The 21,483-nt window shown below is 42.6% G+C and overlaps 1 pseudogene; it reads left to right on the top strand.

The window, feature by feature from the left end:
• Positions 1 to 3,038: 3,038 nt before the first annotated feature.
• The window catches only part of LOC135553018 (CXADR-like membrane protein), a 91,987-nt pseudogene continuing 73,542 nt past the window's right edge, over positions 3,039 to 21,483 (top strand).

The raw sequence follows: 21,483 nt of genomic DNA, 5'->3' as shown, positions 1-21,483 counted from the left end.
TGCTGACTCGGGATGCTGACCATAAATCTCCCAGGGACACCCTCTTCCTCATTAAATTATAAAAGATCTATGAGCCGTGAAACACTGACGGTGAAGGATCCCAGCGGTGCCTAAAAATAGAGACCAACAAAAGAGATTTTCAGTCCATATTGTTACTCAAGAATCCTTTTAAGTTTGTCTACAGAGCTCATGTACATCTGTGGCGCGTCAGCTTGTCAAGAAAATGCTTACACCTCTGTGTGATGTCACGACCACGGACATATGGTGTAAGAGCGACCAGGGAACACTCGACAGGTACGTTCCTGAGGTCCGAGCTGCAGCTCAATGCTTGTTATATTCAAATTGAAAATCCACTGCAGTACATAAGTTAGGAGTGCTCGGAACTAAAACGGAAGCCATGTTGTGTCTGAAGCTTTTAAAAAAATCATGGACCTTGCACTTATGGAGATTACATTTTCATGTGGTAAAATAAAAAGAGTCCCAACACATCACCATCATAATTTTTAAAGGGGTTTGTTCCCACAAATGGAATCCTAATGCCAAAAGTTATGCCTCATACAATACCGGCTCTGGGGGAATGAACGCAAGGACAGAACGTGGCACATTGTAATGCTAGCTCACCAATCAGTGTTGACAAGGACCTGTTTCCACACTAGTGAGTTTTCAGGGCCTGTATAAATATCAGCCATCTGCGAGACCATCTGCATTAGGGTGCTATATCATGCACTAAGGCTAAGCCACCAAACATAGACAAGTTTGCTTCCATGGCGAGGTCTGCTCCCCATTTGTGATGGATGACCTGCTGCATGACCATTAGTGTCTACCTCGCAATGTTTCATCTAACTGCATTACATTTTACTATTACAGGAGCAATTAGGGTTAACTGCCTTGCTTAAGGGCACACTGACAGATTGTTCACCTAGTTTGCTCAGGGATTCCAATTGTGTCTAAATAGGACACATTTATGAATACAAAAACCGTATCCGTTTGTTTAAAATATGACAAAACTACACATGCTATAGCACATGGACAGAGTGAGACAAAGAAAGGCACTTCTTCATACCTCTCCTGGCACATTGGCTTGATGTAGATGAAGGGGAAGGGGGGGGGGGGGCATTGTTTCAAGCTATCTAGATATTGTGATGGAAATGAATGGGGGTCTTGTGCTCAGAGAGCCACTTCAGAGAGAATCAGCAGTGAGGGGAGTGGAGTGGCTGGCCTGGTGGACACTGGAGACCCCAGACCTGTGTGTTATTTAAATAGATTGTTCAGAGACAGAGGGGGGATTCATCTCAATGAGACACTTTGCTCCTTTGTTTATTTACCTCATGGGATGCACAGTCATACATTCTACATCCAGGGAAACCATGAATGGTTACATAAATATTATCTGGATGTGAACTATGCCTCATGGATAATGGACACTACAAGCCAATAGTTATGTAGACAGAAAAATGTTAGAATGTTGTGTTAAGTAGTGACATTTGTTGCAATTGTTTATAAATGCAAATATACAGTACATTGAATATATAGTACCAGTCAAAAGTTTGGACACGCCTACTCATTCAAGGGTTTTTCTTTGTTTTTAGTATTTTCAACATTGTAGAATAATAGTGAAGACATCAAACATATGAAATAACACATGGAATCATGACGTAACCTATTTTTTTCTAAACAAATCCAAATATATTTTAGATTTTTCAAAGTAGCCACCCTTTGCCTTGATGACAGCTTGGCACACTCTTGGCATTCTCTCAAACCAGCTTCACCATCACACCTCCTCCTCCATGCTTCACAGTGGGACTCACACATGTGGAGATCATCCATTCACCTTCTCTGCATCTCACAAAGACACGGCAGTTGGAACAAAAAATATCAAATTTGGACTCATCAGACCAAAGGACAGATTTTCACTGGTCTAATGTCCATTGCTCATGTTTCTTGGCCCAAGCAAGTCTCTTCTTATTATTGGTGTTCTTTGGTAGTGGTTTCTTTGCAGCAATTCGACCATGAAGGCCTGATTCATGCAGTCTCCTCTGAACAGTTGATGTTGATGTCTGTTACTTGAACTCTGTGAAGCATGTATTTGGGCTACAATTTGAGGTGCAGTTAACTGTAATGAATTTATCCTCTGCAGCAAAGGTAACTCTGGGTCTTCCTTTCCTGTGGCGGTCCTCATGAGAACCAGTTTCATCATAACACCTGATGGTTTTTGCGACTGCTCTAGAAGAAACTTTCAAAGTACTTGAAATGTTATGGATTTACTACCTTCATGTCTTAAAGTAATGATGGACTGTCGTTTCTCTTTGCTTATTTGAGCTGTTCTTGCCATAATAGGGACAGGGTATTTTACCAAATAGGGCTATCCTCTGTATACAACCCCTATCTTGTCATAACACAACTGATTGGCTCAAATGCAAAAAGAAGGAAGAAATTAACAATGCACACCTGTTAATTGAAATGCATTCCAGGTGACTACCTCATGAAGCTGGTTGAGAGAATGCCAAAAGTGTTCAAAGTTGTCATCAAGTCAAAGGGTGGCTACTTTGAACAATATAAAATAAAACATATATTTTGATTTGTTTAACACTTTTTTGGTTACTACATGATTCCATATGTGTTATTTATTCGTTTTGATGTCTTCACTATTATTCTACAATGTAGACAATAGTAAAAATGAGTAGAATGAGTGAATGAGTAGGTATGTCAAAACGTTTTACTGGTACTGTATATATTGAAAAAAAATAAGGAATTCCAGTCATTTATTATCCATTTCAATCTTTCCCAACATGTTACTTTTTCACTGCGCTGTCTCCCAATTTATTCCATACAGTATACACTATTGTAAAAAATAATGCAAGAACATTAACATTTTCTTTAAAGCACTGAAAAATAGTAACCTATTACATAAACATTTTCATGCAGACATCTGTAGGGGGAAACATTGTTAACCTTTTTTTGCACTGCTAACGAAGTGGCCACCAAGTAGCCACCTCACAGTCAGACCAGCCCAAGATGCCTTTGTGGTCATACGAGGCGATGTGAGCACTTCAGACTCTAGAGGTCTCCGTCCAGCATGCAGCAACATCCACCTATCCAGATTCTGCCCCTCACGTTCTAGTGCAGTGGACAACCGTATAGGAGAAGACCGCTCAGAGCCACGGAGACAGAGGGAACCTGAAGGATGCACGCCTCCCGAACGACAGAAAGAACGGGAACTTTGATTTGACGCGAGGCTGATAAAATTACGATAATATAGAGCTGCATTCCTTAGTGAAGGGATGCATTGACATTTCGAGTGTTCAAAAATGATGTCCTTGGTTCCCTTCTCATTGTAGATTATATTTAATGTATCTCTCCTATTTCTGATGTGCTACTTCATTGTGACTGTACACTTGGGTCACCCGCATGAATTTTAAGGCAGCCGGAGCGCATTGTTTCCAGCTTCGTTTCATGGGATTTCCAGTCGTGTCGGGTGCCGTGATGTCTGCAACATTTCGCTCTTTGTTTCTGGGTAAGTGAGTTCCCAATCGATAAGTATTTAATCGGGTTTTTGTTATGAATTATTATGATTTATATAGAGACGTTATATAAATTTGTATTGTTCACAAAACATGTACCATAGCTAACAGCGCTCTATTGTGTGTAATTTTATCCAGAATTATATCAAAATTAGCCTAAAAATTATGTAACAAACTATTCATAATTGTTTATCTCGCGTTCTTTTTGAATAGCCTAGATCACTTTGACAAATTAGCCATTTTGTCACGTAAAATCAAAAGTAAATGAGATGAGACGTAATTGCCATAAATTGGCTAATTCAAGTGAAGAATTAGTGTTAAGAAAAAAAAGTTCACTTCGTTTAAAAAAAGAAACCCTTACAATGTGAATTGAAAGCTGTGTTAATGATCATTGTACAAAGGCTACACTTCAGGCATTCACTTGACTGGTGCTGGACAAAGACTGTATGTAGTCTGAGTGTATTCTAGGCTATTCATTAGGCTATTCATTGTCTGTTAATGGCAGATTAAACACAACTGCTTCTTATCAGAAAGCACAAAGACAGGGCACGCCACATATAATCCGAATCACAAACTAATGTGCTGTGACACCGATTGGCAAACAGATATTTCTAATAGACCACGACGGGTGGTGAGCGAGCGGCTCGGCTGGTGCCCTTATGAAGAATGAGGAAGCCGGATATCGCATGCCCGCGTGTGCCGGGGTCAGAGCTCGTAAGAGTGGTGCAAAGCAAACGTTGAAGATTCTCGGGCTTGTCTCCTTTGGTTAAATTCCAAAATTCCGTCCATCGTTGTGATGGTGCATTCCATAACAATTGTTATGTCTATTGACAGTTTGTTAGCTATAGCCTTCTGTGTGTAGCCTAATGTGTCCAGCAAACTTAGACCTGTAATATACTGTGTATTTTATTTGCAATAGCACATTGGATGTTAAATTGTTAAATTGGGCCCTAAAGTCTTCTTTTGTCCAAATTCAATGCAACGTCCACAATTCTTGCAGTAACCTCACAATGTCTAAATTGCACTGAGGTTTCTAAAAATTCAGGAAATACCATAGCTAGAGCTTTCCATGTTCAAAGTACAGTAGCTATGCCCGAATGAGGTCTCAGTAGCCTGCGCTGCAAGGATGGGCGTATGAGTGAGGCAGACAAATGATGTGGGTTGCCGTCCATTGACCGACTTAAATAGTTGGACTGAGGATGGGACACGCCATAGCACTTTAAGCCACTCTGTCACTGGGATAATGAGGATCATCATATAACCACTGTGTTCATTTTCTATAGCCTATAGGCTGGGGATCACTGGGTTGGCAGTCTAGACATGCAATAATAGCTTTAGTGAACTGTATTATCAGCTATTCATTTTTTTAGCTGGTGGTGATGATGGTGGTGGTGATGATAGTGATGATGATGATGGTTATGGTGATGATGATGATGACGATGATAGTGGTGATGATGATGGTGGTGGTGGTGAGGATGATGATTATGATTGTGGTGTGGTGGTTTTGGTGGTGGTGATGTTGAGTATGATGGAATTGGTACACTATATATACAAAAGTATGTGGACACCCATTCATATTAGTGGATTTGGCTATTTCAGCCACACCCGTTGCTGACAGGTGTATAAAATCGAGCACACAGCCATGCAATCTCAATAGACGGACATTGGCAGTAGAATGGCCTTACTAAAGAGCTCAATGACTTTCAACATGGCACCGTCACAGGATGCCAGCTTTCCAACAATTCAGTTCGTAAAATTTCTTCCCTGCTAGAGCTTCCCTGGTCAACTGTGAGTGCTGTTATTGTGAAATGGAAACATCTAGGATCAACAACGGCCCAGCTGCAAAGAGGTAGGCCACACATGCTCACAGAATGGGACTGCCGAATGCTGAAGCACGTAGCGCATAAAAATCATCTGTCCTCGTTTGCAACACTCACTACCGAGTTCCAAACTGCCTCATGAAGCAACGTCAGCACAATAACTGTTCATCGGGAGCTTCATAAAATGGGTTTCCATGGAAGAGCAGCCTCACACAAGCCTAAGATCACCATGCTCAATGCCATGCATCGGCTGGAGATGTGTAAAGCTCGCTGCCATTGGAACCTGAGCAGTGGAAAGCTATTTTTCATGGTTCAGGCCCCTTAGTTCCAGGGAAGGGAAATCTTAACGCTACAGCATACAATGACTTTCTAGAGGATTCTGTGCTTCCAACTTTGTGGCAACAGTTTGTGGAAGGCCATTTTCCTGTTTCAGCATGACAATGCCCCTGCGCACAAAGCGAGGTGCATACAGAAATGGTTTGTAGAGATCAGTGTGGAAGAACTTAACTGGCCTGTACAGAGACCTAACCTCAACCCCATCAAACACCTTTGGGATGATTTGGAATTAGACTGCAATGAATTAGACTGCAGGCCAGGCCTAATCACCGAAAATCAATACCCGACCTCACTAACGCTCTTGTGGCTAAATGGAAGCAAGTCCCCGCAACAATGTTCCAAAATCTAGTGGAAAGCCTTCTGTTATAGCAGGAAAGAGAGACCAACTCCATTATTTTGGAATGATGTTCGACAAGCAGATGTCCACATACTTTTGTTCATGTTGTGTATTATTGTTTGTATTTGGCAGATTAGTGTAGTGCTGATGTTATCATCAGATGGCATACATGTAGTGGTTACATATCCCTCTGTGTGGTCTTTCATAATGTAAAACCAGGTTGAAGGACATTTCCCTTATAATTATGAACAGATCAACACAGAGGCTGAGCTAAGAGAGAAGAGCTTATTCTATTATGGAATGATCAATACTCATTAATAGAGCTCATTTCCTTTTAATTTGTCTTTGGCCTTGGAAGTCCTGAGACATTCTTAATTTAATATCTGTGGGAGATGTAATATCCAGTGTTCCCTTTATAGATAAGTACCGCAATTAAACACCACAGAAAACCTCAACTGCCTCTATCAAGGCATACATCACAAAATGAACAGCATAGTAGAAGGTCAAATAATGTGGTAAAGCCCTTAAAACTGCTGGAAGTAGAACCAGAGTAACCAAACCAAAGTAGTGGAGCTTAATGATGGATTGCCTGCCTGTCCTTCCCTCAGCAAAATATGGTATTGAATGGAAAATGTTAAATGACTGTCCATGAAGTAATAACAGATTGTAATTCACTTGACAGAAATGTAATGGGAAAAATGAGTAGCCTTTCCGTTCGAGTTATTCATTTCCAACCCCCAAACGCCCTCATTTCAAATGGAGCTTATGCGCTATGATATTTAGCAGTCTTGCATCTATGCTGCACTATTTGAGTTACATCCTCACGTCTAATCACTGTTCATCTGATCCACTATGTATGGAGATAGATACTAGGTTTAAAATGGGTTTCTGTTCCCGTTCTATATTTAGCAAGTCTCCAGGGGTGGACAAAGGATCTCTCAAATGTGGAGATGACAGGAGCCTCCAGAGCCAGAGGTTATGAAGTGACATCTCGATGTGTTTGCTCCTAAATCACACTCCCACACATACTAACCCCCCCTATCTCACACTAATACAAACACACAGCCATTTAAAAAAAATCAGATGACCATAGAAAGCATTAAGGCTGTACTTCTAGTTATTGCATATTTAGTCAGTATTCATCGAAAAGGGGCTGTATTCAATCAAATCAGATGTTATTAGTCACATGCGCCGATTACAACAGGTGTAGACCTTACAGTGAAATGCTTACTTACGAGCCCCTAACCAACAATGCAGGTTAAAAAAAAGAAATAATAATAATATTAAGAAGAAGAAGAAGAAATAAAAGTAACAAGTAGTTAAAGAGCAGCAGTAAAATAGCAATAGCGAGACTATATATAGGGGGGGGTTAGCGGTACGGAGTCAATGTGCGGGGGCACCGGTTAGTCAATGTATCAAATTTATTTATAAAGCCCTTCTTACATCAGCTGATGTCACAAAATGCTATAAAGAAACCCAGCCTAAAACCCCAAACAGCAAGCAATGTAGGTGTAAAAACACGGTGGCTAGGAAAAACTCCCTAGAAAGGCCAGAACCTAGGAAGAAACCTAGAGAGGAACCAGGCTATGAGGGGTGGCCAGTCCTCTTCTGGCTGTGCCGGGTGGAGATTATAACAGAACATGGACAAGATGTTCAAATGTTCATAGATGACCAGCACGGTCAAATAATAATAATCACAGTAACAGCACCTCAGGAGTAAATGTCAGTTGGCTTTTCATAGCCGATCATTCAGAGTATCTCTACCACTCTTGCTGTCTCTAGAGAGTTGAAAACAGCAGGTCTGGGACACGGTAGCACGTCCAGTGAACAGGTCAGGGTTCCATAGACCCAGGCAGGACAGTTGAAACTGGAGCAGCAGCATAACCAGGTGGACTGGTGACAGCAAGGAGTTATCAGAGGCATGGTCCTAGGGCTCAGGTCCTCAGAGAGAAAAAAGAGAGAAAGAAAGAGAGAGAGAGAGAGAAAGCGAGAGAGAGAGAAAAGGAGAGGGAGAGAATTAGAAAGAGCATACTTACATTCACACAGGACACCGGATAAGACAGGAGAAATACTCCAGTTATAACAGACTGACCCTAGCCCCCCGACACATAAACTACTGCAGCATAAATACTGGAGGCTAAGACAGGAGGGGTCAGGAGACACTGTGGCCCCATCCGATGATGCCCCCGGACAGGGCTAAACAGGTAGGATATAACCCCACCCATTTTACCAAAGCAAAGCCCCCACACCACTAGAGGGATATCTTCAACCACCAACTTACTATCCTGAGACAAGGCCGAGTATAGCCCACAAAGATCTCCCCCACGGCACGAACCCAAGGGGGGGCGTGACTGGAAATTATGCCAAAAAACAAGTCAACTAATCCTCCGAGGTAACTGAGGTAATATGTACATGTAGGTAGATCATTAAAGTGTCTATGCATAGATGATAACAACAGAGAGTAGCAGCAGAGTAAAAGAGGGGGGGAGCAATGCAAATAGTCTGGGTAGGCATTTGATTAGATGTTCAGGAGTCTTAGGCTTGGGGGTAAAAGCTGTTTAGAAGCCTCTTGGACCTAGACTTGGTGCTCCGGTATCACTTGCCTTACGGTAGGAGAGAGAACAGTCTATGACTAGGATGTCGTGAGTCCTTGACAATTTTTAGGGCCTTCGTCAGACACTGCCTGATATAGAGGCCCTGGATGGCTGGAAGCTTTGCCCCAGTGATGCACTGGGCTGTACGCACAACCCTCTGTAATGCCTTGCGATTGGAGGCCGAGCAGTTGCCATATCAAGTAGTGAGTGATGCAACCAGTCAGGATGCTCTCAATGGTGCAGCTGTAGAACCTTTTGAGAATCTGAGAACCCATGCCAAATGTTTTCAGTCTCCTGGGGGGGAATAGGCTTTGTCATGCCCTCTTCACAACTGCCTTGATGTGCTTGGACCGTGTTAGTTTGTTGGTGATGTGGATACCAAGGAACTTGAAGCTCTCAACCTGCTCCACGACAGCCCTGTTGATGAGAATGGGGGCGTGCTCGGTCCTCTTTTTCCTGTAGTCCACAATCATCTCCTTTGTCTTGATCACGTTGAGGGAGAGGTTGTTGTCCTGGCACCACACGGCCAGGTCTCTGAACTCCTCTCTATAGGCTGTCTCGTCGTTGTTGGTGATCAGGCCTACCATTGTTGTGTCATCGGCAACCTTAATGATGGTGTTGGAGTCGTACTTGGCCGTGCAGGATGTGACTGAACACGCACCCCTTAGGGGCCCCTGTGTTGAGGATCAGTGTGGCGGATGTGTTGTTACCTACACTTACCACCTGGGGGTGGCCCATCAGGAAGTCCAGGATCCAGTTGCAGAGGAAGGTCTTTAGTCCCAGGGTCCTTAGCTTATTGATGAGCTTTGAGGGCACTATGGTGTTGAATGCTGAGCTGTAGTCAATGAATAGCATTCTCACATAGATGCTCCTTTTGTCCAGGTGGGAAAGGACAGTGTGGAGTGCAATAGAGATTGCATCATCTGTGGATCTGTTAGGGTGGTATGCAAATCAGAGTGGGTCTAGGGTTTCTGGGATAATGGTGTTGATGTGAGCCATGACCGCCTTTTAAAGCACTTCATGGAAACAGACATGAGTGCTGCGGGTTGGTAGTAATTTAGGCAGGTTACCTTAGTGTTCTTGGGCACAGGGACTATGGTGGTCTGCTTGAAACATGTTGTTATTACAGACTCAGACAGGGAGAGGTTGAAAATGTCAGTGAAGACACTTGCCAGTTGGTCAGCGCATGCTCGCAGTACACGTCTTGGTAATCCATCTGGCCCTGCGGCATTGTGAATGTTGACCTGTTTTATGGTCTTACTCACATCGGCTATGGAGAGCGTGATCACACAGTCTTCCGGAACAGCTGGTGCTCTCATGCATGTTTCAGTGTTATTTTCCTTGAAGCGAGCATAGAAGTAGTTTAGCTCGTCTGGTAGGCTCGTGTCACTGGAAAGCTCTCGGCTGTGCTTCCCTTTGTAGTCTGAAATGACGAGAGTCAGAGCCGGTGTAGTACAATTCGATCTTAGTCCTGTATTGACGCTTTGCCTGTTTGATGGTTCTTCGGAGGGCATAGCGGGATTTCTTATAAGCTTCCGGGTTAGAGTCCCGCTCCTTAAAAGCAGCAGCTCTAGCCTTTAGCTCAATGCGGATGTTGCCTGTAATCCATGGCTTCTGGTTTGGGTATGTACGCACAGTGGTTCCTTCTTTAAAAGTTGCAGCGTACAGCGGTGCAGCTTGCATGGTGCGGTAGAATTCTATGGCACGTTATTTAAGTGTAAACCAGTGGTACCATTAATGCTAGTTAGTGCTAGTTTGACCACCAAAGAATATCTTTGAGAGGCATTTGATAGCCTTCAATAATGGCTGTACTAGAGAATGCGGGCAAGCGGGAGACCGGGGTTCAATTTCCCGACGGGGAGGAAGGAGTAGGCTGTCCTTGTAACATGTGAATTTGTTCTTAATTGATTCCATATGTGTTATTTCATAGTTGTGGTACAATGTAGAAAATAGTGAAAATAAAGAAAATCCCTGGAATGAGTAGGTGTGTCCAAACTTTTGACTGGTACTTGCTTAATTAATTAGATTCATATTATGGTGTTTTTATTCCAAGAATAACTAAAACCCTCTGGGTTTCTTTTAGGATGGAACGGAAAATAGTACAGTACTGAATCCCCATGTAGCGCACAGGGAGGAAGGAATAGGCTGTCCTTGTAAATAAGAATTTGTTCTTAACTGACTTGCCTAGTAAAATAAAGGTTACACGAAGAGCATAACATTTCTGCACTCTAATTCTAGTCTAACCAATACCCATGCGGAGATTAAGTGAAAATAAAAATCTCAATAATTTATCAAGACCAGTCCCCATGCTTGTCTCAGAGCAGTGTGAAACGGTGCTAAAAAAGTTGTAGGCTTTTGCTTCAAATCATACTGCCTCTAACTTCAATATGCTCTTCAAATAAATAAGACATGCGCAACTTTTAACAGCACATTACTCAACATTAGTGAGACTCATGTCGCCTACGGTAGGCCTACAGTATATCGAAAAATATGACGTGACTCTCCACCAATAATTACATATAAAGGATTGGAAGATTGGAGCATATTTCTGTAATTCAGTGATATTTATTCCCATAGTAATTTGTTATGAATCCATAACTAAATAAACATTATACATCTGAAAGAGTATTTTTGTAATTCTTTTATTAATGAAAGCATAAAGATGCCATTATTAGTTACATTGTTTGAACGTGCAGACTGGAACTAAGAACAGAACCCCTTCCTCCCTTCCCTATGGCTAGGTCAGTCTTCTGTGTGTGGCTCTGTGGCCCATCCCGTGCCCCCTGCCCTCGTGTCTTGCGTGCTTTCAGTGGATACAGCTCAAGAACTGCAAGGCAGTCCCATTGTGCGCCACTCCGGAGCCATGACCAATATATATTATCCTGCTAATAACAGGGTTAATAATATATCTATGAGAATTTCCAATGAGCTTTTATATCATTCTAAATTAATAATAATAATAATCGCTTTGTTTAAAAAATAACAATATTTTGGAGATTATTTTGTTTTCCAAAAACGTAAAATGAGCGAGAAAAAGGCCATTCTTGAACATGGGGTGAGATATTGTTACTAATTTGTAAATAAAGCCTGTTTGTTATTTATCAAATCAAATCAAATCAAATTTTATTTGTCACATACACATGGTTAGCAGATGTTAATGCGAGTGTAGCGAAATGCTTGTGCTTCTAGTTCCGACAATGCAGTAATAACCAACAAGTAATCTAACTAACAATTCCTAAACTACTGTCTTATACACAGTGTAAGGGGATAAAGAATATGTACATAAGGATATATGAATGAGTGATGGTACAGAGCAGCATAGGCAAGATACAGTAGATGGTATCGAGTACAGTATATACATATGAGATGAGTATGTAAACAAAGTGGCATAGTTAAAGTGGCTAGTGATACATGTATTACATAAGGATGCAGTCGATGATATAGAGTACAGTATATACGTATGCATATGAGATAAATAATGTAGGGTAAGTAACATTATATAAGGTAGCATTGTTTAAAGTGCCTAGTGATATATTTACATCATTTCCCATCAATTCCCATTATTAAAGTGGCTGGAGTTGAGTCAGTGTCAGTGTGTTGGCAGCAGCCACTCAATGTTAGTGGTGGCTGTTTAACAGTCTGATGGCCTTGAGATAGAAGCTGTTTTTCAGTCTCCCGGTCCCAGCTTTGATGCACCTGTACTGACCTCGCCTTCTGGATGATAGCGGGGTGAACAGGCAGTGGCTCGGGTAGTTGATGTCCTTGATGATCTTTATGGCCTTCCTGTAACATCGGGTGGTGTAGGTGTCCTGGAGGGCAGGTAGTTTGCCCCCGGTGATGCGTTGTGCAGACCTCACTACCCTCTGGAGAGCCTTACGGTTGAGGGCGGAGCAGTTGCCGTACCAGGCGGTGATACAGCCCGCCAGGATGCTCTCGATTGTGCATCTGTAGAAGTTTGTGAGTGCTTTTGGTGACAAGCCAAATTTTTTCAGCCTCCTGAGGTTGAAGAGGCGCTGCTGCGCCTTCTTCACAATGCTGTCTGTGTGAGTGGACCAATTCAGTTTGTCTGTGATGTGTATGCCGAGGAACTTAAAACTTGCTACTCTCTCCACTACTGTTCCATCGATGTGGATAGGGGGGTGTTCTTTCTGCTGTTTCCTGAAGTCCACAATCATCTCCTTAGTTTTGTTGACGTTGAGTGTGAGGTTATTTTCCTGACACCACACTCCGAGGGCCCTCACCTCCTCCCTGTAGGCCGTCTCGTCGTTGTTGGTAATCAAGCCTACCACTGTTGTGTCGTCCGCAAACTTGATGATTGAGTTGGAGGCATGCGTGGCCACGCAGTCGTGGGTGAACAGGGAGTACAGGAGAGGGCTCAGAACGCACCCTTGTGGGGCCCCAGTGTTGAGGATCAGCGGGGAGGAGATGTTGTTACCTACCCTCACCACCTGGGGGCGGCCCGTCATGAAGTCCAGTACCCAGTTGCACAGGGCTGGGTCGAGACCCAGGGTCTTGAGCTTGATGACGAGCTTGGAGGGTACTATGGTGTTGAATGCCGAGCTGTAGTCGATGAACAGCATTCTCACATAGGTATTCCTCTTGTCCAGATGGGTTAGGGCAGTGTGCAGTGTGGTTGAGATTGCATCGTCTGTGGACCTATTTGGCCGGTAAGCAAATTGGAGTGGGTCTAGGGTGTCAGGTAGGGTAGAGGTGATATGGTCCTTGACTAGTCTCTCAAAGCACTTCATGATGACGGAAGTGAGTGCTACGGGGCGGTAGTCGTTTAGCTCAGTTACCTTAGCTTTCTTGGGAACAGGAACAATGGTGGCCCTCTTGAAGCATATGGGAACAGCAGACTGGTATAGGGATTGATTGAATATCTCCGTAAACACACCAGCCAGCTGGTCTGCGCATGCTCTGAGGGCGCGGCTGGGGATGCCGTCTGGGCCTGCAGCCTTGCGAGGGTTAACACGTTTAAATGTTTTACTCACCTCGGCTGCAGTGAAGGAGAGTCCGCATGTTTTCGTTGCAGGCCGTGTCAGTGGCACTGTATTGTCCTCAAAGCGGGCAAAAAAGTTATTTAGTCTGCCTGGGAGCAAGACATCCTGGTCCGTGACTGGGCTGGATTTCTTCCTGTAGTCCGTGATTGACTGTAGACCCTGCCACATGCCTCTTGTGTCTGAGCCGTTGAATTGGGATTCTACTTTGTCTCTGTACTGACGCTTAGCTTGTTTGATAGCCTTACGGAGGGAATAGCTGCATTGTTTGTATTCAGTCATGTTACCAGACACCTTGCCCTGATTGAAAGCAGTGGTTCGCGCTTTCAGTTTCACGCGAATGCTGCCATCAATCCAAGGTTTCTGGTTAGGGAATGTTTTAATCGTTGCTATGGGAACGACATCTTCAACGCACGTTCTAATGAACTCGCACACCGAATCAGCGTATTCGTCAATGTTGTTATCTGACGCAATACGAAACATGTCCCAGTCCACGTGATGGAAGCAGTCTTGGAGTGTGGAGTCAGCTTGGTCGGACCAGCGTTGGACAGACCTCAGCGTGGGAGCTTCTTTTTTTAGCTTTTGTCTGTATGCAGGTATCAGCAAAATGGAGTCGTGGACAGCTTTTCCGAAAGGGGGGCGGGGCAGGGCCTTATATGCGTTGCGGAAGTTAGAGTAACAGTGATCCAAGGTTTTTCCGCCCCTGGTTTGCGCAATCGATATGCTGATAAAATTTAGGGAGTCTTGTTTTCAGATTAGCCTTGTTAAAATCCCCAACAACAATGAATGCAGCCTCCGGATAAATGGTTTCCAGTTTGCAAAGAGTTAAATAAAGTTTGTTCAGAGCCATCGATGTGTCTGCTTGGGGGGGGATATATACGGCTGTGATTATAATCGAAGAGAATTCTCTTGGTAGATAATGCGGTCTACATTTGATTGTGAGGAATTCTAAATCAGGTGAACGGAAGGCTTTGAGTTCCTGTATGTTTCTTTCATCGCACCATGCCTCGTTAGCCATAAGGCATACACCCCCACCCCTCTTCTTACCAGAAAGGTGTTTGTTTCTGTCGGCGCGATGCGTGGAGAAACCCGTTGGCTGCACCGCTTCGGATAGCGTCTCTCCAGTGAGCCATGTTTCCGTGAAGCACAGAACGTTACAGTCTCTGATGTCCATCTGGTATGCTACCCTTGCTCGGATTTCATCAACCTTGTTGTCAAGAGACTGGACATTGGCAAGAAGAATGCTAGGAAGTGGGGCACGATGTGCCCGTCTCCGTAGTCTGACCAGAAGACCGCCTCGTTTCCCTCTTTTTCGGAGTCGTTTTTTTGGGTCGCTGCATGCGATCCATTCCATTGTCCTGTTTGTAAGGCAGAACACAGGATCCGCGTTGCGAAAAACATATTCTTGGTCGTACTGATGGTGAGTTGACGCTGATCTTATATACAGTAGTTCTTCTCGGCTGTATGTAATGAAACCTAAGATGACCTGGGGTACTAATGTAAGAAATAACACGTAAAAAAACAAAAAACTGCATAGTTTCCTAGGAACGCAAAGCGAGGCGGCCATCTCTGTCGGCGCCGGAAGTACGTTGATTTATTTCTGTTTTTAGAGCCAGAGAAACCAAAAACCTAGTTATCTCATGGGTCTCCCAGTCAAGGGTATTGAACCAGCATCTGCAGCAACACAGCTTGTACTGCCATGCAGTGTCTTAGACCATTGCGCCGCAAAGGCGCTGTACAACGTCACTGGTCGGGAGTGGGCTACAGTACTACAGTAAGAGAAAAATAAGACGTTAGTGTAACAACAGTTTTAGTAAGTAATACTGAAGTCGTGCACAATTGTCAGTCTCTATTTAGGTTTATGTCGCCCATTCATTGTCAGTTAGAGACACAGTAGGACCCAAAAGCATAATCAAAGCTCTAACTGCTCCTTGCGCTGGTCTGGAGCAATGAACTGGTGACGCAGGGTACTGTACTAAACCACAAATTACCTCTAAGTCCTGCGGTGTAAACTCACAATTTTTAAAGGAGGAACCACTGTGGGGTCACTGTGGGGACGTCATCATCGATGCACTTATTGATGAAGCCAATGACTGATGTGATGTACTCCTCAATGCAATCAGAGGAATTCCGGAACATACTCCAGTCTGTGCTAACAAAACAGTCCTGTAGCTTAGCATCTGCTTCATCTGACCACTTTTTTATTGATCGTCGAGTCACTGATGCTTCCTGCTTTAATTTCTGCAATTAAGCAGGAATCAGGAGGATAGAATTATGGTCAGATTTGCCAAATGTAAGGCGAGGGAGAGCTTTGTATGCATCCCTGTGTGTGGAGTAAAGGTGGTCCAGAGTTTTTTTCCCTCTGTTTGCACATGCTGATAGAAATTTTGGTAAGACTGATTTAAGTTTCCCTGCAATCAAGTCCCCGGCCACTAGGAGCACCGCCTCTGGGTGAGCATTTTCCTGTTTGTTTATGGCCCAATACAGCTCAATGAGTGTGGTCTTAGTGCCAGCATCAGTCTGTGGTGGTATGTAGAGAGCTACAAAAAATACAGATGAAAACTTGAGGTAGATAGTGTGATCTACAGCTTATCATGAGATACTCTAACTCGGACAAGCAAAACCTATAGACTTTCTTAGATATTGTGCACAAGCTGTTATTTACAAAAATACATAGTCCGCCTCCCCTTGTCTTACAAGACGCCCCTGTTCTATCCTGCCGATACAGCGTATAACCAGCCAGCTGTATGTTTATAATGTCGTCATTCAGCCACAACTTCGTGAAGCATAAGATATTACAGTTGTGAATGTTTGTTTGGTAGTTTAATCTTCCGCATAGGTCATCGACTTTATTTTCCAAAGATTGCACGTTTGCTAGCAGAATGGAAGGCATTTGCGGTTTATTCGATTGCCTACGAATTCTCAGAAGGCACCCCGCCCCATTTCCTCCACGCAAATGACGGGGATCTGGGTGTGTTCCCGGGAAAGCAGTATGTCATTCACGTCGGGCTCGTCGGACTCGTTGAAGGAAAAAAAGTATTCTGCAAGTTTGTGATGAGTAATCCTAGTTCTGATGTCCAGAAGTTATTTTCTGTCATAAGAGACAGTAGCAGCAACATTATGTACAACATAAGTTATAAACAACGCAAAGAAACAACAAAAAAACACAATTGGATAGGAACACGTAAAACGTCAGCCTTCTTCTCCGCCGCCATCTAATCCGTATCACAGAAGTTCAGCGTTACAGCGTGATTGAAATTTAAAGATAATGTTCCCGCATTAGCAGAGACTGCATTCACTTAAACGCTGCATGCATATGTCTGCTCAATCGGAAATTACCTTTACATTTCTTTACATTGCACAATCTGTAATGCTTCAGCCCTAGATACTGATTTTCATCAACATGATTTGACATTCATTTTCCATAAAGCCTACATTTTGTTTTGGTTTTTAGGGTTGGGTTTCACTTGGCAGTTTTGAATTTGTGGGACAAAAATCACATGGTATTTAACAGGCTTGGCCTGGACTCTTGGCTGGACAGTGCTTTGGACATTCTTGTGGTGTTTGAGGGAGGAAATGATCTTGATTGTTTGACTTATTAATCCTTTTGGAAGTCGCCGTAATACAAACAGAAAGTACACTATGAATTACTTGCACCTTTGGCATCAATAGCAAAGAGAGAACAGATATGATTTGCCTCCAAGGCTGTGTTTTGCTTTGGCAAAACATTAAATAATAGTGAATCCAAATATTTCAAGCTCTTGGCTGCAGAGATACACAAAGGATGGAAGAACCTTTTAGAAGACATGTGAGCACACATCTGATGATCAGCCTATTGAGAAGATGTTCGAGCACAAAGGTCTGTCACTATTAGAACTATACACCCATATCGCTAACAAACACTGATTTGCTTTTCTTGCAGTTTTTGTGTTACTAGATTCCTATGGCATTTTTTTCTGCTGAAAGAACATTATTTAATGAATTGAGGTGCTTTTAGGAAGGTTTTTCCATCCAGAGCAAGCCTAGGGCCCGATTCAATCAGATCCGCTTTAGCCGACATCCGAATTGTGTTTGTTTTAGCAGTGTCAGAGGTGGAACTTTGTTAGAGCTGTCAAATCCACAAGCAGCTCTGTGGGTTAAGGCCAGTTGCGGATCACTGCCATTGGATGCAATGAAACCACACCTGACTAGAAGTTCCTGCATCCGCTTTACAAGTTCAAACACTCTAATTAACTTATAGGCATAAATCCCCACATCCAAATGAACATAAAAACATGCATTAGTCTAACATCAATGGTTTGACATTTTTATCAGTCATTATTTCTACCATCGATAGAGCCTACACTTTCTAACGCCATTTTGAACTTCTAATGCAGTAGGGATAATAAGGAAGGGAGTGGTTTGTGACACACAAGAGCAGCCGCTCCACGATTTGTCAGCTCATACCCCAGTTACACCTCCAACACCATCAACACATCAGCTATGTAGATCCTCCCAACTCTGGTTCACGTTGGTTAGTGCTTGATCTGATTGAATCCAGTTCCTACTTCTGTGTTTTGAATGAGAGTGACTTTAGGTGAAATAGTGCCTATTTTATACCTGTTCTTGCTCTCTCTGTGGAACATATCCACTGTGTGTATTTTTTTACACTCAAAGACATCCTCGGTACAAGTAAAGGTCATTCTGGTGGGATGAAATTGTATATTTCAGCATGACAGATTTCCTCTCTTTTTCTAAATCCTGCCTATTTTAACTCCCAGTGTCTCTCACCATCTAATTTGCATCAATACACTACATTGATGTTGGACATCAATTTCACCATTGATCAATGTTTTTTCAAAATGTATGACTCAAATACAGTATGTCTTCGTTTGAAATACGATGTAGCATTGACATGGGCCACAAACGTCTGGACAGGTAGCTTTGTGGTTAGAGGGTGGCAGGTAGCCTGGTGGTTAGAGCATTGGGTCAGTGAACAAATGTTTACTAGATCAAATCCCTGAGCTGACAAGGTAAAAATCTGTTGTTCTGCCCCTGAACAAGGCAGTTAACCCACTGTTTCTAGAATTTGTTCTTAACTGACTTGCCTAGTTAAATAAAAAACAGTACTGGATTTGTGTTGTTTTCTGACCTATGAATCTCAGCCGCTATTGAACCTTCACTGACAAAATGACTTCCAGATTCTTTTGGAATACATGAACAGGAACTGCCTAGTTCACTTTATGGCTAACTTTTGACAGATGTTCTGGAGAGGGTCAGATTCAAGTTAACTCAAGCCACCTGTATAGTACAGTAGGCTACGTTCATTCTTGAATACCAAGCTCTTCTTTCTATGTTATCTATCAAGCATTGCAGACCTTTCATTTTGGGTTCATAAATGGGGTTCAAACATAAGAGTGCCCTGCGGCTTTCTCTAATCTCTGCCGCCATGGTCATTTACGAGCAAAGGTTTGAATTTCTGCACTATTTGCTGCAGTAAATAACCATGAAAGTCAATGGAGCAAGGACAATTATTGCTTCTTTTCAGAAAGGCTTTGCCGCTAGTAAACATAAACAGTTTGATGAGGGTCTCTTTGATTGGACGCAGAGATCTGAGGGTGAACAAGACAAATACTGATGTTTTCTGCCCTGATCTACAAAGGGCATGGTGCTGCCTTGCGGTGATTCACCTCACTAAAGCCATGGTATGATATTTTTGAAATTGCAGATAGATTGTGTGTTCTATCAATTTAATTATTCGCATAATTTCTAATCCCTGTTATTTTCTCTATATTTTTTCCATCTACCCTACCATCCCTACCCTGATTGGAATAAACTAATGGATAACAATACTTCTACTGCTACTTGTAGTATTTTATCTTACATGTGCGGTACATGTACTTAAATAATTTTAGATATATTTCTAATTTCTTGTTTCTGTAAATTCACCCACAGTGGCCAATCCACCATTAATTCTGATCTTAACTCCAACCCTCTGATGTCCAGAGATGATGCCATTTTGCTATTTCCTTTTGCAACACATCCCTCCATTTTACTATTATGTCTTACAGGGATCCTGAACCTCCCTATTTGTAAAATGTTTATTGTACTTTACCCAAGAGTATAATGATATTTCCCATTGACTGATTGTGGTTTTTCAGATCACCTGGTAAATTATTGTTGCACATCAGTGCTTGACACTGTTGTACTTTATTTAACCAGGCAAGTCAGTTAAGAACAAATTCTTATTTTCAATGACGGTCTGAGAACAGTGGGTTAACTGCCTGTTCAGGGGCAGAATAACAGATTTGTACCTTGTCAGCTCGGGGGTTTGAACTCACAACCTTCTGGTTACTAGTCCAACACTCTAACCACTAGGCTACCCTGCCGCCCCATCTCCAATTGATACCTAGTGTATGGGTCAATTGATACCTAGTGTATGGGTCAATTTATACCTAGTGTATGGGTCAAGTGAATAGAGATTGATCAAAATCAACACTTCTTTTGAATAGCATTTAAAATGATTCAATTATCATCATTCATTGTTGGGATGCTATCATTCCAAGCTCACTGCTCTGTTTTGCTTCTCTCAAGCATGCTCTGCCTAAGTGAAAACTGTCAGCCAGAATAAGGCTGGCACGCTTGTCTACTCTGAGCAGAACATGATCTGTGTTCTCTCTTTGGAAACTAGGTATATCTGTTTTCAGAGAGGCTGAGTGATCCGACGCAAGTACAGGAAAATAAATAGCTTCAACCCCCCCAAAAAATCCCTGTACCAAAGGTGTCTTTCAATTTCAAGCAGCTTAGCATACTGCTTACATCAATGACACAAAAAGAATAACAAGTGCTTACCAATGTATTTTAGATGTGGTTTGCCTCCATTGAAAAGAATGGAATTGTCATTCTGTACGTTCGTTCCTTGGCTGAAATTGCCCAAACCTTTTTCTCAGAGGCTGCCGTGAGCGTTTCCTCTGTGTCAAATGCTCAAGCCTCGTGTCACCTGAACGACCATTAGCTTGAGCTGAGGTGATCACGCTGCAAGGCTGAGATGATGAGTTGTGATTTGACTGTTTTATGTTATTCGTCAAATGTGCAAGACCTTGCAAAATATGCAGGGAATTGTTGATTTTGCTCCAAAAAATCTGTAAGGATAAACTGATTATTATGTCCAAATAGAGGCTTTGATGTTCAAAATGCTTGATATGACTGAAGATCTGAATCATTTGGGAATATTGCTCTCAGAAGAATAGGTTCTCACTATAAAGCACTCCATGATAGGGATTATCAGCTAGGACAAGTTTTTCTTCGCTATTTAAGTGCTAATATTGTCACCCATCAGACTTTTCTTGATTTAATCTTGTCTTTGCATATAGTACATAATATATGTGTGAAATTTGTTTTGATTTAGAGTGGACCATTACCAAGCACCTGTATCGAAACAGGGGCAGGGGAAAGACATGTATGCACTTAAATAGCGAATGGAGGGCGCTATTCCAGTGGTGGTTCATTTTCATTCCAGTCTGTTGCAATGAGAAGCAATGTGCTTAATATTAGGAACGTTTAGAAATAAATATAGTAGGCTTAGCCTATAGAACGCTAATGGGATCATTCTCTTTTTAATAGAGGCCATGAGCTCATGGGCTCTCATGAAGGGTTTGATTCGATTTTGGATTACATTTGCATTGGTGTCAGAGGGATTAGAGGGACAATAGAGTGCTGAATACCAGACAGTTAGCAAGTTTGGTAGGTTACTGACGACCATCAGCAGCACCAGAGCTTGGAGATGCCTAATTGCCGTGACTAATGGGTCACGTGGAATTTGACTGCCGTGATGACCCATGAACGGCGGTGTGGCGGTAATACGATCACCATAACAGCCCTAACTAAGGATGGACTTCT

This window comes from Oncorhynchus masou, chromosome 13 (genome assembly GCF_036934945.1).
Source record: "Oncorhynchus masou masou isolate Uvic2021 chromosome 13, UVic_Omas_1.1, whole genome shotgun sequence".
In the NCBI taxonomy this organism is placed as follows: domain Eukaryota; kingdom Metazoa; phylum Chordata; class Actinopteri; order Salmoniformes; family Salmonidae; genus Oncorhynchus; species Oncorhynchus masou.
Note: the sequence above shows the minus strand (reverse complement) of the source record. Positions and strands in the feature narration are given on the sequence as shown.